Raw genomic sequence first — 16,371 nt, 5'->3', positions numbered from 1 at the left:
CTGGGCCACGGGAGGGAAGAAATGGCTTCAGCTGGAGAAGCTAGCAACACAGAGCTTGCAGACTTTCACTTATGGTTTAATTTGCCTTAAGTAAACTTATATAACCTGGATTTTGGGTCAAGAAATATAATGCTTAAAATTTGTCTTATGTAACAATATAATAAAAAACAAATTTTTACCATCCTTTTATTTAAACATTTGGAGGTAGAAAATCAGTGCTGTAGTTGGCAACTGCTGTGCTTCTAGGTTTACTGAGGTGAGTGTTGCAAGAGACACAGCAAGAGCCCAGGCTCACAGGGGATGATGGTCCAGATGCTAGCGCTGTCCCTTACAGCCCCATGGCCATGCTGAGTTATCTGCTCTGGTTCCTCCATCTCTAAGTGAGAGTTGAGTGCTGTTATCTCAAGAATGTGAGTAATGCCTTGCAAAGGGTCCAGCACACTTTTTTCATACAGTGGGACTAAATAAATGAATCCATGTCCACATGGAAATGCACACAGGTGTGTATGTGTACATGTGTATGTGTGTGTATAAGTATGCATCAACGCATGCTAATCTTCCTTCCTTCTGGAATATTTGGCCCCATGTGATGTGTTTGTAACAGGGGCTGCAACACTTCCTCTCATCCTGCTGCACACAGCCCTTGGCACAGTGACATTGCCACAGCTCCCGTCAAGAAGAGGAGGTCCTGGGATCTGGATCTGGACTGAACCCATAACTGTCTTGGAGCACTAGAAGGAAGTGAAAGTGGTGATGGACCCTTTCTGAGGTAGTGCAGCCAGCAGCTGTCACTCACCGCCAGACACGTCGATGAGGCTGTAGTGTCCCGATCTACTCCAGCTGACTGCGGCTTCATCAGTGACCCCAGGAGAGACCAGCCAAGAATCAAGCATCCCAGCGCAGCTTCGCCTGCCAACCCAGAAAATAAGATGACTCCATTTTAAGCCACCAACTCTTAGGGTGGTTGGTTGCACAGCAAGTAATAACACATAGCTAGAAAAAAAAATGAGCTAGAAATATGTCTGCATAATACTCTATATTTACACTCAACTCAACAATATAGCCCTTGAGTAAATGTTGGAAGGGAATTCAGCTGGTCATTTATTGCTCCTGCAGAGAGGAAATGTGAGAAATAATTCAGCCGGGATCCTGGCCCTGGTAAAAGGCAAGGCACCATTCGAGGCACTGCATTCACAATGAACCAGACATGAGAGCCAAACAGACATTTCCCATTTGTGCACGCATACAAAGTGCTTCACACAGTGCCTTGTGGGGTGCCCCCGCTTCTCTTCAGTGCTCCACGTCTGCTCGTAACTCACTTAGCTCTCGCTACCTGGTGATGTGCCGAGAACAGTGGGAGACCAGCTGGACACGCCCCAGAGTGGGGAGCAGAGGGAACAGTTCATCCACTTCAAGCTTTTCTGCAGGCTCCAGGCACAAATCGATGAAGGACAGAATTCTTTTGTCCTGCCGGAGCCCGTGGGTGTGAACACCAGAGGAGCTGATCCCAGGCATCACATTGGCTCCTGCCCAAGAAAGGTGAGTCCCCGTTTGTTCAGCCTTTGCCAAGAACTCTATACCACAGGCAGGCCCACGGTGTCTCACCGATGAGCTAAGTGGGACCACGGTGTGAGTGTTTCACAGGACAGAAGTTAAATATGGAAGACTCTTCCTGCCTGGACTCTCAGCTGAAATACCTCTCCGGTATCTGCTGATGTCTTTAATGCCAGGCCTGGTGCCAGAGCATCCCTGGGTGCTCGGAGGAAAGGGACATGCCTCTCTCCACAGCTCTGGAATGGGGCATCGGTCCCGGGGTCAGGATTTTCCTCCTGTTCTATGTGAAAAGCCTCTTCCCCTGTTAGTCATCATTTCCCCGCTGTGGCTGAGCCCTGTCCCTTGGTCTTGGCAAGTCTAAGCCCCTGTGGAGGCTGAGATTCCCGCGGGTGTCCTGACCCAGAACTGAACATCCAGCTTCTTTTAGAAGGTGGTGTTCTAGAAATGTGGAGGCCACGTTCCCATCTGTATGCATGCACGCACACAGACTCAAGGGGGCACACAGACACATGCACACACCATACTCAGACACACAGACACATACATGCACACATACACTCACATGGACACAGACACTTGTATGCACACTGCCACATAGATACGCACACACAGACACAGACATACATGCACACACATGCTCACAGGGACAAGCACAGTCACATGCAGGCACACACAGACACATGGGCACACAGATATAGATGCATGTGCACACACACAGGTGCATGCATGCATACACAGATATGTGGACACAAGATACAGATACATGCACACACAGACACATGGACACACAGACACATAGACACATGCACACACAGAGACGCATGCACACAGACACATGCAAGTACACATGGATGGATGCATAGACACATAGACACAGATACATGCACACACACAGACACACATGCACACATATGCTCACAGGGACAGGCACAGATACATACGGGCACACGCCATAGTTACATGACCACACAGACACATAGACACACAGACACATAGATACGTGCACACACAGAGACGCATGCACATAGACACATGCATGTACACATGGAAGGACGCACAGACACATGGACACATAGACACAGATACATGCACACAGAGACGCATATGCACACATATGCTCACAGGGACAGGCACAGACACAGGCACACATCATAGTCACATGACCATACACAGACATATATGAATGCACACGCACATGCTTAAACAGACATACATTCACCACACACACATACATGGACACAGAAATGCACACACAGACACACTCATCCCCTGAACAGTAACCGCCCACCTCTGTGACTGTGACTGCAGCATGGAGGGAGGAGGCAGTTGCCACTGGGGAACCAGGGGCCTCAAGTCAAAGGACAGTGTGTGGTTCAAGGACAGACTCGAGCGCCAAGTCAAGAACGAGAAGTTCCGACCACAGCCACTGGAGTGCGTTACGAAGGCCCATGGGCTGTTTTGTGTCGTCACCGAGCGGGCCTGGCTGCCAGTGGCTGCAGTGCATCGGTGCCCGGGTTCATCTGGTGAGGGTGAGGTGTGCCATCTGTGTGTGGCCCCCGAGCTGAATCCACTACATTTGCTCTCACAAATAACAGAAGAGAGAGGCAGGGGGTGCACAGCCAGGAACAGGGATCAGAGAGGCACCCTCCGGGATACCTTTGGGGCCCTGCACCCTTTCCTGTTCCATCCGCACACTCTGGGCAGTGACAGGGGCAGGGCAGAAGGCCCAGGGGAGTGCCTCTGTGGGGTCTGATGTGTTGTGGAGGGATCAGTGTGTGTCCATGCCTGAAAGAGGAACACGTGGATCACAGTTTCCAGACTACTTTATGTAAAGCTTGTCTTTGCGGCTTCTTGATTTTTATTTATAGAGAGCTATTTCACCTAAAATAGCAGTTACGCCTTGCCTATGAGCCCACGAGGATGGGATTTGCTTGTGGAAGTTTGGAAGTGAAGAGAGGCCTAGAGGAGGGGAAACCAAGTCACAGTCCTCATGGGAAAGGTGGTTTGGGGCTGCTGCAGGCAGTGGAAGGAGCTGGGCATAAAGGAGGCTATGCCTGGGACTCTGCTGCCAGTGTGCCCGGGCTTGGATCCTGGCTTGCCCCTAGCCCTTGGGAGATCATTTAACCTCTCTGTGCCTCAGTTTCCTTATGAATGAAGAGAGCACACCAGTTACACCTCCATGGTGTCGTCAGGGCAATTCCCTGGATGAGAGATGTGCAGTGCTCAGCAGAATTGGCACGAAGCAGGGGCGGGCATGACAGCTGTGGCTAGGACTCCTTGTGTGGGGCCTCAGCCAAGGCTAGCACCAGGGAATGAGCTGATTGGAGCCCATTGTATGGCGGGTGAAGCTCTGCTAGGAACCTGGAAGTGCCAGGCTCCAGGGCGGCACAGAGGAGGGCAGGCAGATGCCAATCAGCAATCCAAGCCGCACAGTCTGGAAATTTGCACCAGTCTGAGTGGAGGTGGAGCCAGGGAGGAAGTAAATCCCGGAGGAGAAGGCCTGGGCCAACATTTTAGAGCCCAGCAGCAGTACTGAGCCCATGTATGGAGGTGCCATGGAGTCACGGCCCCTGGAGCTCCTTGTGCATCTGGTCGCTGTGGCAGGTAAGGGTTGGCCATTGAGGTCCAGGGCCAGGAAAGGACAAGCGCCCTGGTGTGCAACAACCCCTATGGGACTGATAGTAAAACATACAGAAAATAATGTTTCAATAGCAAGCGCTGCTGCCTCGGTCCGTAAGATGCTAACCAGTTGGCTCCAGTGAGTGTGAGGTCAGCCGCAATCCATTTTGGGAATTCTTTGAAGGCACAAATGGTGACTCGTGGAATACTTAATAAAGCAAAGTTAAGGGTTGCCCCTGGAGAACGGAGGTCTGTACGGGCTGGGAGAGCAGCCAGGAGGGGACAGGATGCTGGAGTCTTTTTGCAGGGCCAGTCATGTCCGAATAACACCAGTTCACTTGCCGTAGGTTGACAGGTGCAGCAGATGAAAGAGTGGCCAGCCTCAGATGCTATTGCCTTGATGCTATTAGCTCCTGATTCTGACAGCGCAGGGCCTGGCCCAGGGCACGGCCGCGCACAGGGTTAGCAGCATGCCCTGCTGCAGGAGGGAGTTGCCTTGTCACCATCCCCATAGCAGACCCAGGACAAGGTCCGTCACGTTCCTGATGCCAGGGGATGTGACATGTACATCCCTCAGTGGCTTCCAGGTGCAGACCCAACACTGACACTGACCTTATAGTCAAATGGCAAAGTAGAAAATCCAACCATAACATCAGCAAAGGACACTAGCTTGACAGCACTTTGGAGTATCTGGAGGAAATTAAAAGTATGGTTATGCTGGAAGAGATTTCATTGAGTCACAAGTCTCTGGGCTCCTGGGCACATCAAGATTTGTGTCGTGCACTTTCTGGGAAGAAAATATAATGGAAAATGGAGACCTTCCATCAGGAAGTTGATAGTTTCCTTCAATGCAAGTACTCTTTGGAAACAAAAGCAAAACAAAACAAAAACGATAAAAAATACAAGAACAAGAAATGCTGAAGACAGGTGGAAGGAATGAAAATAGGCCTGAAGCAGGCACGTGCCCTAGGAAGAGCAAGGCACACACCTGCTGAGAGGACCCCACCAACAGGTGACACAGCCCAGAGGCTCCCAGCCGGCTCCGTGTGAGCAAATCTTCCCATCCCGTTGTGTCCGTGTCCACAGTGAAACTCCAGGCACCGCAGGGACGCTGGGGAGAACCTTCTCTATCCACGCCCCCTTGGAATGTGCCCACCCCTTTTCGCTGTTCTGGTGGGCTTTTGGGTTCTTGTCAGGGTTGGGACTCCGCCAAGTAGCCACAGTAAACACAGAAAGCAGCCCTTGAGCCTGGCCTTCAAAGAGAGTTGCTAAGGGGTGACTAGGAGATGAGGAGGGTAGGCTCAGCCCCACCGCTTCTGCTGTCTGGTTGGAGATCAGCTGCTGGCCACCACAGGGGACATGTGCATTGTCATCTATCTTGGGAAAGACTTTGGTAAACCTCCAAGTTTCAAAGGAAAAACAAAACCTCACAGTGGCTCCCCTGCAGGATAAAGGACAGCACCGCCTTCTGTTTTCTTCAGAGGCTGGCTTGAGCCAGGTTTGCATAATCCCCCGCCTAGCCCTGAGCTGGAGAGAGAGTGTAAGAGCAGCTTCAGGTCAGATCCTTACATCCTTAGTGCAGTTCCCCCCAACCGTCCCCTCCACCTCTCCTTCCCCGTTACATTGCTGGAGTGTGAGAGGCCTCCATGGCCAAAAGGCTTCCCAGGGGAGGGGCCCAGCACCCAGCTTACCACCTGCACATCCAGCCCCCTTTATTCCTCCTCCTTCCCCTTTACCTTGCCTCTCCTTGCATCCAGCCAAAGTCCCACTCTGCCCTTCTACCTGAAAGCCAAATCCTCTAAGCAAAAGAATGGACACATTTTGCAAAGTGGCAGAAATTCAAGGTGCTGATGCACACCATGCTGGGCATGGCTTTGTGTGAGATTGAAGCATTGGTGGGGATGATCCTGCTGTGCTAATTTCACTAACGACTGGAGAAGAGAAAATCTACAAAGCTTCAGGCAGGTAAGGGATATTGAAATTCAAGGCCATCAAAATATTGAGATGCCCTCGGAAAATTTAGGGAAGCCTTTGAATATTTCTGCATAAGTCATTCTCTTTCCTGTTTCTGTCGAAGTCAGTTTCGTTGGAAAAATTACACAAGCAAAAAACCTAAACGACACTTGATCATTTTTCACTCCAACAATTAGCACATACTTATAATTATAATTCAAGTCATGTTAGAAGCTAAATGAACTCACTTTCCTAGTCGTGGGTTTCCTTTATTGGCGTGAAGCTGAACTGGCCCTCGTGTGCACACACACACATGAATGGGCACACACACGTGCACATGCACACACATCCACACACAGGCATGGACACACACATGCATGCACACACGTGTGGACACACACAGACATGCACTGGCACACACAGGCATAGGCACACACACATCCACATGCACACATGGACACACGCACACATGCAGGTACACACTGGTGAAGTTTGCTTCCTGGTTTAAGTAGATTTGTTTTAACTACATCTTCACCAATATTAAATATCCTTGAGGGTTTTGAGTTGCAGGCTCCATGAGGGAGTTTTTGTCTGGTTTTGTCACTGCTCTGTCAACTGGGCCTGAAATCTAGCACCTAGAAGAAGGTGCTTGAATGCTCAGTGGAGTTGGTGAGCTGTGGAGGGTGGTGGAGGAGAAGCAGAGCTCTGTCTCGACACTGTAGTGTGAGGAGCTTTACCCCCACCCTCAGGGGACCTTTGGGCAGCCGCAGGCTCAGAGGGGAGGTGTGGCCGGGTGCTGGGGGCACCACCAGCATTGGAAGAGCACTGAGCCCCCAGGCTGGCCAAGCTCAGTAGGTAGAGAGAGAAGGAAGAAAAGATGAAGGAAGGGTCTTGGATTCATCCCAACGTGTGGAGGCCTAGAGGAGGAGACCCAGCCCTGAAAGCTGATGACAGAGCTGCGGACACTGGCGTTTTGAGATTCCTGGCTCTGGCAGCTGAGCCGGGTGCATCCCAGCCACACCCCCGCTCGCTGGGTATGAGGTGGGAGGATCTGGGAGAGAACTGGGTTTGAACGCAGCAGAGGCTTCACCAGCAAAGTACAAGGGCAGGGAAGAGGGCTGGGGGCAGTGTGCCCGGCCGAGGACTGGATCACCGAGTGCAGATTGGGCAGCACTGCAGGGCCGCGTGTGTGGGACTCGTGGTGTGGGGGAAGGCAGTGAAGGATGGAGGATTGAGCGCACAGTGTCAGGGAAGCTGCTGGGGGCGTGAGCAGGGAGGGATGCTGAGAAGAGCGGCCTCAGAACCATGCAGCTGGAGGAGCTGGCAGGTCCGAGGGTGACTGTGGGGGTGGACGACTCAGGAGGAGCAGCGGGAGAGATCATAGAAGTGGGGCGTGAGGAGCTCGAGAAGCTAGCACATTGGGTGGGCATTGAAGTCACAGAGAGTGGCGTAGGCAGTGGTGGGTGAAGGGACGGGGCACCTGGTGTTGACAGCACTCATTCCTGGGGGACTGGTGCCACCAAATGTCTGTGAAATTGAGCCCCAAGGGACGAGGAGGAACAGGATATAGGGAACAGGCCCCCGGGAAAGGGTGCAGGCTGGGGAGGGTGGGCAGGACTGGAGGCAGCAGGGACCGGGGCCCTGAGGAGCCACCCTACTCACCCTGCCCCTTTGCCCTGCAGAAGGCTGGCCTGACTGCCCAGAGGAACCCCTACTGTGCTGGCTTCAGGGACCTCAGACGTGACAGACACCTCCAGCCTTCCCCATGTCCCGAGAGAGTACCTGGTGGCCCTCTTCCCCTCTGAGAGAGGCCCAGAAATGCCCTTGGTGCCCTGGCAGGGTACAGGGCTTCCTCAGCCCTCTGAGTTTTTGCATTATTATAGGAGCGTCTGTCAGGAGTGACTCCCGCTGCCTAAGTCCAGGTCCTGGGTTCTCATTCCTTTTATAACCATGCCCTGGTCAGTTAAAGAGGTAGAACCCAATTACAAGAACAGTCACGAATGCATCTGCGGTAGCCATGGTCATTGACAGCTGTATTTATGACGCTTCACACTGTAAATTTAAACTAAGACAAGGATACGACGCGGTACAATGGCCATGTTCCTCTACTAGGGTGGGGTTTACCACTTAAACTTTGTGACCCACTTTTATGACATTCTCAGGGGCACACAAGGGGCATCACAAGGGAGGGTGGATTTCCTGTCAGCTGTTTCAGAAGACAGGACTACCCTCCAGGCCCTCAGCTCACTTCTGACTTGCCCTCCGGTCTGCCCCTGGCTTGCTGGAGGCCAGCCACTTGGCCACTTTTAGAGGGTCACCTCCCCATTCACTGCACATAACACTTATTCTTTATTGCCACCCCCACCCCAGTGTATCCCTCAGGCATCACCACAGTTATGGTCCCAGCCCGCCTCATCCAGTTCCCCGAGCTGGAAGATTCTCTGTCATGCAATGGCAGCGAGGCTGGGAATGTGGCCTGTGGTCTGGGACCAGGAGGATGGCTATGATGCTCCACCTTCCACCTTCCGCTGAGACGCCGACTCACAACCCAGCCTCCAACGGCAGTGGGCATAGCTGGAACGAAGACACCAGAGAACATACCCTTATAAAAGTGCCTCGGGGTTTTATTCGGACAGAACAAGGATCAAGTCCTAGGACTAGGACTTCACTTTCTTCATGCACAAAACAAGAGTAATTGAGTTCTAAAGTTGACAGGACTCACATGCGATCACACTGGTGAGGTGGGCCAACCCCCTGACCAAATGCTGGGCGGAGAGCTGCTGGGAAATGGAGGTAGTTATTATTTCTGTTTTCAAAAACTGAGGTTGACACCATGTTTCAGGAGCAGCAAGAGAGGGAACCCATCCTTCGCTTTTCCCTGTGAATGTTAACGTGAGGATACACTTGTCCATTCTGCCAGCTGTGGCGCTGATGGGACCGCACTGAAGCAATGGTTGAGTTTGAGAAGTGTTGCCATCTAGTGATACTCAGTCTTCCAGTTCATGAACATGGATATCTCTCCATATATTTAGGTCTTCTGTGATTTCTTCCAATGAGATGTCTTGTGGCTCTCAGCATACAAATGTTTCATTTATTTTGTTAAATTTAATTCCTTAATATTTTGTCCTTTTTGATTCTAAAAGCATGGGTTTATATAGTGGAATAAATGGGGATTTTGGCATTGGTCACACCTGGGTGTAACTCTTACTGACCAGGTTTGTAAGGCAGGGCAAGATACTGTTGCGTTTTGTTTTGTTTTTTTCTGGACATCTGTTTCCTCATCTATAAAATGGGCATCATAATTTATTTCTACTTGGCTTAGTGAGATGATCACTTGGGATAATGTATATGAAAATACACAGCACAGGCCAGGCACGATGGCTCACGCCTGTAATCCCAGCACTTTGGGAGGCCGAGGCAGGAGGATCACGAGGTCAGGAGATCGAGACCATACTGGCTAACACGGTGAAACCCCGTCTCTACTAAAAATACAAAAAATTACCCAGGGGTGGTGGTAGGCACCTGTAGTCCCAGCTACTCGGGAGGCTGAGGCAGGAGAACGGCGTGAACCTGGGAGGCAGAGCTTGCAGTGAGCTGAGATCGCACCACTGCACTCCAGCCTGGGCAACAGAGCGAGACTCCGTCAAAAAAAAGAAAGAAAGAGAGAGAAAGAGAGAGGGAGGGAGGGAGGGAAGAAGGCAGGCAGGAAGGAAGAAAGGAAGGAAGGGAGGAAGGAAGGGAGGAAGGAAGGGAGGAAGGGGAAGAAAGAAAATACACAGCACAGCAGCACAGTGTGGTAAATACTAGTTTCCTTTCAGATCTACAGTAAAGCTATTATTTTTCTCACATGTAACACCTTATCCCTATCCCAACACCAAAGCACAATATCCCCTGACACAATATCCCCAGAGTTGGGGGAGAAAAAAAGATCTGTTTGCTTTCACTTTTGTACTTGAAATATTTAAGATTTTTCTTACCCTTATTTTTTCTTTAGTGATGTAATTTTTATCTATTTCTAATTCTCAATTTCTACCCCTTCCCTCCCAAAATCCTCCTGGTACCTTTGAGTTTCTAGATCCAGCCTTAGTAGGCTTATTAGAGCTTTATATCTTCATAGTAGCACTAATACCATTTGCTTAATTTACTCTTTCATTGCTAGCTCATATTTTCTTAGCAGACAGAATTTTATCAGAATTTTATTCTTCTGTTCTTACGTATTTGAAATGATATGACTGATGTCCAGGCCCTGTGAATCAAGTACGTTTCTTCTGCTTCTCTCTTTTTCTTTTCTTTTCTTTCTTTCTCTCTTCTTCTTCTTCTTCTTCTTTTTTTTTTTTTTTTTTTTTTTTGAGACAGGATCTCTCTGTGTTGCCCAGGCTGAGTGTAGTTGTGCGACCTCAGCTCACTACAACCTTCGCCTCCCAGTTCAAGCAATTCTGGTGCCTCAGCTACCTGAGTAGTTGGGACTACAGGTGTGTGCCACTAAGCCTGGCTAATTTTTGTATTTTTAGTAGAGATGGGGTTTCACCGTGCTGGTCAGGCTGGTCTTGAACTCCTGGCCTCAAGTGATGTGCCCACATCAGCCTCCCAAAGGACTGGGATTACAGGTGTGAGCCACTGTGCCTGGCCTCGGTTTCTCTTAATTTAGTATTTGTTTCCTTTTAAATCACAAATGGGCTTCTTAGATTTCAGGACAGTTTGGGTCTCGGAAGAGATTGGACTAGTCTTCCATGTGCACTGCACTGCCCATGCCATACAGAGGGAAGGTAAGAACAGATGGAAAAGCAGCATTTCTTCAGGAACCTGGGGTCTCTGCCTAAAGTTAAATGGATCCAAGGGCTTCTAGGCAACCCTGAGGCCCACTGCTGTTAAAAAGGAAAACCAGGAGCTGGTGAAGAAAGGCAGCTACAGGGGCTGAAGAGCAGTTTAGCTCATGGTCCCAGAGTGTATTTGAAGATCATGCACTATTCTGATTTCATATGTGATCTGTGGATCCATTTCTGCCTGAACAAGATGGAAAACAATGGATAAGTGCTGACAGTAAACAGCTTTTTCTTCTTTTTTGAGACGTAGTCTCGCTCTGTCGCCCAGGCTGGAGTGCAGTGGCCGGATCTTGGCTCACTACAAGCTCCGCCTCCCGGGTTTACCCCATTCTCCTGCCTCAGCCTCCCGAGTAGCTGGGACTGCAGGTGCCCGCCGTCTCGTCTGGCTAGTTTTTTGTATTTTGTATTTTTTAGTAGAGACGGGGTTTCACCGTGTTAGCCAGGATGGTCTCGATCTCCTGAGCTCGTGATCTGCCCGTCTTGGCCTCCCAAAGTGCTGGGATATAGGCTTGAGCCACTGCGCCCGGCCAGTAAACAACTTTTTCAACCTGGATTGTCCAGATCCATGATCTTACACTGGCATCTCAACACAGGCTATCATATAGAGCAGACTTGGCCATCAGCCAAAGGCACTGGCAGGTTATTTAAATAAACACCACAATCTCACAGCCCTCATTCCAGGGCAGTTTTCCACATGCTGATCTCACAACCCGGGCCCTGAAGAGGTGTCCAGTCAGCAGACTCTTTAAACAAAAACAAATCAGCTGACTTTACTGAAGTTTGGTCGACACACAAAAAGCTGTGCATGTTTAATGTATGCAACTCGAGGAGTTTGGACCTCAGTGTACACCCCCTGAAGCCATCAGCATACTCTGTGCCATAAACCTATTCATCACTTCCAAAAGCTTCCTTCCACCCTCTTTATTTATTATTATTAGTAGTAGTATTTGTGATAAGAAAACTTAACATAGGGCCTACCCTCTTAGCAAAATTGTAAGTATATATTATATAGTACTTAAAATCTTGTACTTTAAATGTCTACATTAGCCATAGGTGCTGAGCTGCACAGTAGCGTGCTAGGACTTTGTCATTTTGTATAACCAAAACTGTGCCTCTTGACCAACACCTTCCCATTCCCATCTCCCATTTCTTGGCCCTGGCAGCCACCATTCCACTCTCTGTTGCTGTTAGTTTAACTATGTTAGATTCCTCATATCATACATGTAGATGTGTCCTCGTGTGTCGGCCATGTTCCACTTAGCATAATGTCCTTCAGTCTTGTCCATGTCACAGATGTCAGGAATTCCCTCTTTGGTAAGGTTGACCAGTGTCCCATGGTGTGCACACCACCTTTTTTCCCTTCATTTGTCTATCAGTAAGCCCTTAGGCTGCTTCCATGCCTTGGCTGTTATGAAGAATGCTGCAGGGAACACAGGTGTGTGGCATCCAGATGTACAAGAAGAAGCAGGATTGCCAGGTCATAGGGTAGTCCGGGTTTCCACTTTTTGAGGAACTGTTTTCCCCAAGGGCTACACCAGTCAGTAGACTCTCAGTAGGCACTAGTGTCTCCTGTTTTGTTTGTTTGTTTGTTTGAGACAGAGTCTCGCTCTATCATGAGTGCAGGCTGGAGTGCGGTGGCACGATCTTGGCTCACTGCCACGTCTGCCTCCCATGTTCAAGCAATTCTCCTGCCTCAGCCTCCTGAGTAGCTGGGATTACAGGTAGGCAGCATCATGCCCAGCTAATTTTTGTATTTTTAGTAGTCACGGGATTTCACCATGTTGGCCAGGCTTGTTTCGAACTCCTGATCCCAAGTGATCTGACCGCCTCAGCCTCCCAGAGTGCTGAGATTACAGGCATGAGCCACTGCACCCAGCCTAGTGAAAGATGGGAGTCTTTCCTGATCCAGTTCAGTCACGAGTGGTCAGAAGAGGAACAGGACATGAGGCTTTACGTTCTCGTTCTAGGCCCAGTGGCACAGTTATTTCCAGCAGTGTCTAAGGATAATTAACTCTCATTCATCACCACCCTCCTCTGCTACCCAGGCAAGGCTGCACTGCATACATCCATAAATGACAGGGTGTTTACCTATGAACACGAGAGAACTACCAACATGTACCAACCTGTGATGGCATAAACACTTACAGCAACTAATGTGGACTAGAAGTGACATGTATGGACTGAGTCAGTACCTGTCCAGATTCACTGGCTTTGCCAAGAACCTAACTGTCCAAACAGCAATTCTCTATACCCTTCCTGGGCAGAGGTTGCTCACTGCTGGGCGAGAAAGCAAGAAAGCAGAAGCACTGTTGATAAGGCAAGGTATGAGCACTCTCCCATCACGTAAAAATTCTATACAACACAGTGAAAATCTTTATACAAAGTTGATATCAATATATGTAAAGCTGATTCCTGAGTATCAGCCAAGGGAGTGGGGATAATAGATGCCTTATAAATCATGCCAGTAATTTTCACTATTCTAATGCAAATAGCTGCACTGAGAAATGCCGTCGCCACTCACTCCGTACCCACTCATCTCCCCTGATTTAGTGAGAAGTGAAATGGCCCAAAGGTGGGCATCAGGAGAGGGAACCCAAAAAAGGCCAAATCCAGCTAGCCAGCCACTTCTGGGTTGTGGGTTTGCTGCCAAAGACTCTAGACTCAGTTTCTGTGCATCCTTGTTGACAAAAGCACCAGAACTTGCTAGCATCCCTGGTCCTCTCGGTGATGGTGATGTTTGATTTATGCATGTGTATCCCTCAAATGGCATTTTAAATGATGCCAAATGTGACTCCTATGTTTCTTTAAAAGTGAGTAAATATATTTCACAGATGTCGTTGATAGAAAATGGCAGAAAAAATACAAATACCTTCTATGCTGCCGAAGAAAGAATGGAGTACCTTTCTAACAAGTGCTGTTTTCATCCTTTTTCCACGAGTTTCCACAAAACAATGGGTTGTTCAGGCTTTTCAGTATCAACTTAGAGAGTTGGCTGTTTCTACTTGGATAACAAAAGCAGATTCTTTCTTTCTTTCTTTCTTTCTTTCTTTCTTTCTTTCTTTCTTTCTTTCTTTCTTTCTTTCTTTCTTTCTTTCTTTCTTTCTTTCTTTCTCTTTCTTCTTCCCTCCCTCCCTCCCTCCCCCGCTTGCTTCTTTCTTTCTTTCTTTCTTTCTTTCTTTCTTTCTTTCTTTCTTTCTTTCTTTCTTTCTTTCTTTCTTTCTTTCTTTCTTTCCTTCTTTTCTTTTTCTCTTTCTTTCTTTCTTTCCTTTCTTTCTTTCTTTCTTTCTTTCCTTCTTTTCTTTCTTTCTTTCTTTCCTTCTTTTCTTTCTTTCTTTCTTTCTTTCTTTCTTTCTTTCTTTCTTTCTTTCTTTCCTTTCTTTCTTTCTTTTCTTTCTTTCTTTTCTCTTTCTTTCTCTCCCTCCGTCCCTCCCTCTCTCCCTCCTTCCTTCCTTCCTTTCTTTTTCTTCCTTTCTTTCTTTTTTCTCTTTCTTTCTTTTCTCTCTTTCCCTCCCTCCGTCCCTCCCTCTCTCCCTCCTTTCTTTCTTTTCTTTCTTTGTTTCTTTCTTTCCTTCTTTCTTTCTTTCTCTTTCCCTCCCTCCGTCCCACCCTCTCTCCCTTCCTTCCTTCCTTTTTTTTCTTTCTTTCTTTCTCTTTCTCTCTCTTTCCTTCCTTCCTTCCTTCCTCCCTCCCTTCTTTCTCTCTTTCTTTCTTTCTTTCTTTCTTTCTTTCTTTCTTTCTTTCTTTCTTTCTTTCTTCTTTCTTCTTTCTTTCTTTTCTTTCTTCTTTCTTTCTTTCTTTCTTTCTGTCTTTCTTTCCTTCCCTCTCTCCCTCCCTCCCTCTCCCTTCTTCCTTCCCTCTCTCTCCCTTTCTCTCTTTCTCTCTCTCTTTCTTTCTCTTTCCTTCCTTCCTTCCTTCCTTCCTTCCTTCCTTCCTTCCTTCCTTCCTTCCTTCCTTCCTTCCTTCCTTCCTTCCTTCCTTCCTTCCTTCCTCTGTCTTAATTCAAGTGACGTGTGCCATGCTTGCTACAGATGATAACAAGCAGGCGCACTACTGTGTGCAGACACTACAGATCCTTCTTCAGACTTGGCCTCCTGTCTGGCTCCACAATGTGCTTAGTTAAAGCTCAGCTTTTAAAATGATGGTCCTGTCAGCCATGTCCATTGGAACATCAGCAACCTGCCTGACCAAGGAGGACACTATAGAGTGTGGGATTTATATTTGGAAGCATGTGCTGTGGAAGAGTCATTCCCCGTAAAGCAAAATAAATTGCATTTACGATCTTAGGCTGACAAGGTGTGTGCACAACTCTCGGGGAGCCCTGAGGGAAAGTTTTCTAATTAGTGAAGAAATATTGAAAACAGAAGTGGGGTAGCTGACCAATTCTACCATATAAACACTAAAAAACACAAGAAATGAAACTTGAAAAAGATATTTCCTCAAACTGGCAAGCATACTAAAATAATTTAAAGCTTTTGGGAAAAGAAATCTACCTATCCATCTACTTATCTACCTATGTAGATATCCTCTATCTACCTATGTAGACAGCATATTTACATATTCCATCTATTTTTGTGTATGTAAAGTTTATTTTGTACTTTACATATGTAGTGTGTGCTTTGCTTTGCACATTGTACTTCTGCTTATAATCTACTAAAACTCTTGACAATGGCGATTCCGCTGGGACCTAGATGTTGTACCTGTAGCCTCCATATCCTCTGCAGCATGCATAGGGCAGTAGCCCCGGATGACAGCGAAGATAGCGCGTGTGATGTGCTCTGAGCAGTAGGAGTGTATTCCATGGATCGAATCTGTGAATCCAGTTCACAGATATCGTTGATCACCCTTCAAGCTTATTTCAGGCCCTAAGCTGTGCTGTGCCCAGCAATTTATATGGCTGCATTTCTGATGGGAAGCTGTATAGAGTGGGGACTGGGGACAGAGATCCCAAGGCCACACCAGCTAGGTTCAGATTCCAGCCTTGCCACTTATTAGCTGTGTGACTGTCAGTGACATACTTTGCCTCTCTGTACCTCTGTTCCCTCTTCTGGAAATGGGGGTAGTAATATAATGTCCATGTCACAGGGAGTTGTGACGTATTTCATGGTGAGGTGCTTGGCCCCTGTGCTTCTGATAGTGTTTATCTGTCATGCACTAGCCTCTGTCTTACAGAGTTAAAGAAGCACCCACTTGTGGTGTCTCATCCAGGAGAGATTTATGCATCAGAGCAAGTAAGGCCAGTGCCCCAGGTGTACCCACTGGGCACTCAACTCTGCAGGCCCCAAGCTGCTTCTGGCTGATACCTGTGGGCTTCTTCCTGGGGATTCTTTTCCAGCAAAGGGAGACTGCTCTGCCCATGCCAGGGCAAGCTAAGGGCCAAGAATGAATGGCCCAAGAGCAGTCCTTGCCCAGTGGCGGGCAGGAA

The 16,371-nt window shown here is 48.4% G+C and overlaps 1 protein-coding gene across 4 annotated transcripts in view; it reads left to right on the top strand.

Annotated features, from left to right (window-relative positions):
• SYNDIG1 (synapse differentiation inducing 1) overlaps positions 1 to 16,371 on the top strand; it is a 195,665-nt gene that overhangs the window by 17,897 nt on the left and 161,397 nt on the right. Inside the window, exon 1 of one of the 4 annotated variants that reach the window (XM_073009110.1) lies at positions 542 to 1,539. The exons of the other annotated variants lie outside the window; for them this stretch is intronic. The gene's annotated coding sequence lies outside the window, so the exon portion shown is untranslated. Of the gene's footprint in view, positions 1 to 541; positions 1,540 to 16,371 lie in introns of those variants that run through there. 4 annotated transcript variants of the gene reach the window in all.

Source organism: Chlorocebus sabaeus, chromosome 2, assembly GCF_047675955.1.
Source record: "Chlorocebus sabaeus isolate Y175 chromosome 2, mChlSab1.0.hap1, whole genome shotgun sequence".
NCBI classification, from domain to species: Eukaryota; Metazoa; Chordata; class Mammalia; order Primates; family Cercopithecidae; genus Chlorocebus; species Chlorocebus sabaeus.
The sequence above is the reverse complement of the archived record's forward strand: the minus strand, read 5'-3'. Positions and strand labels throughout refer to the sequence as shown.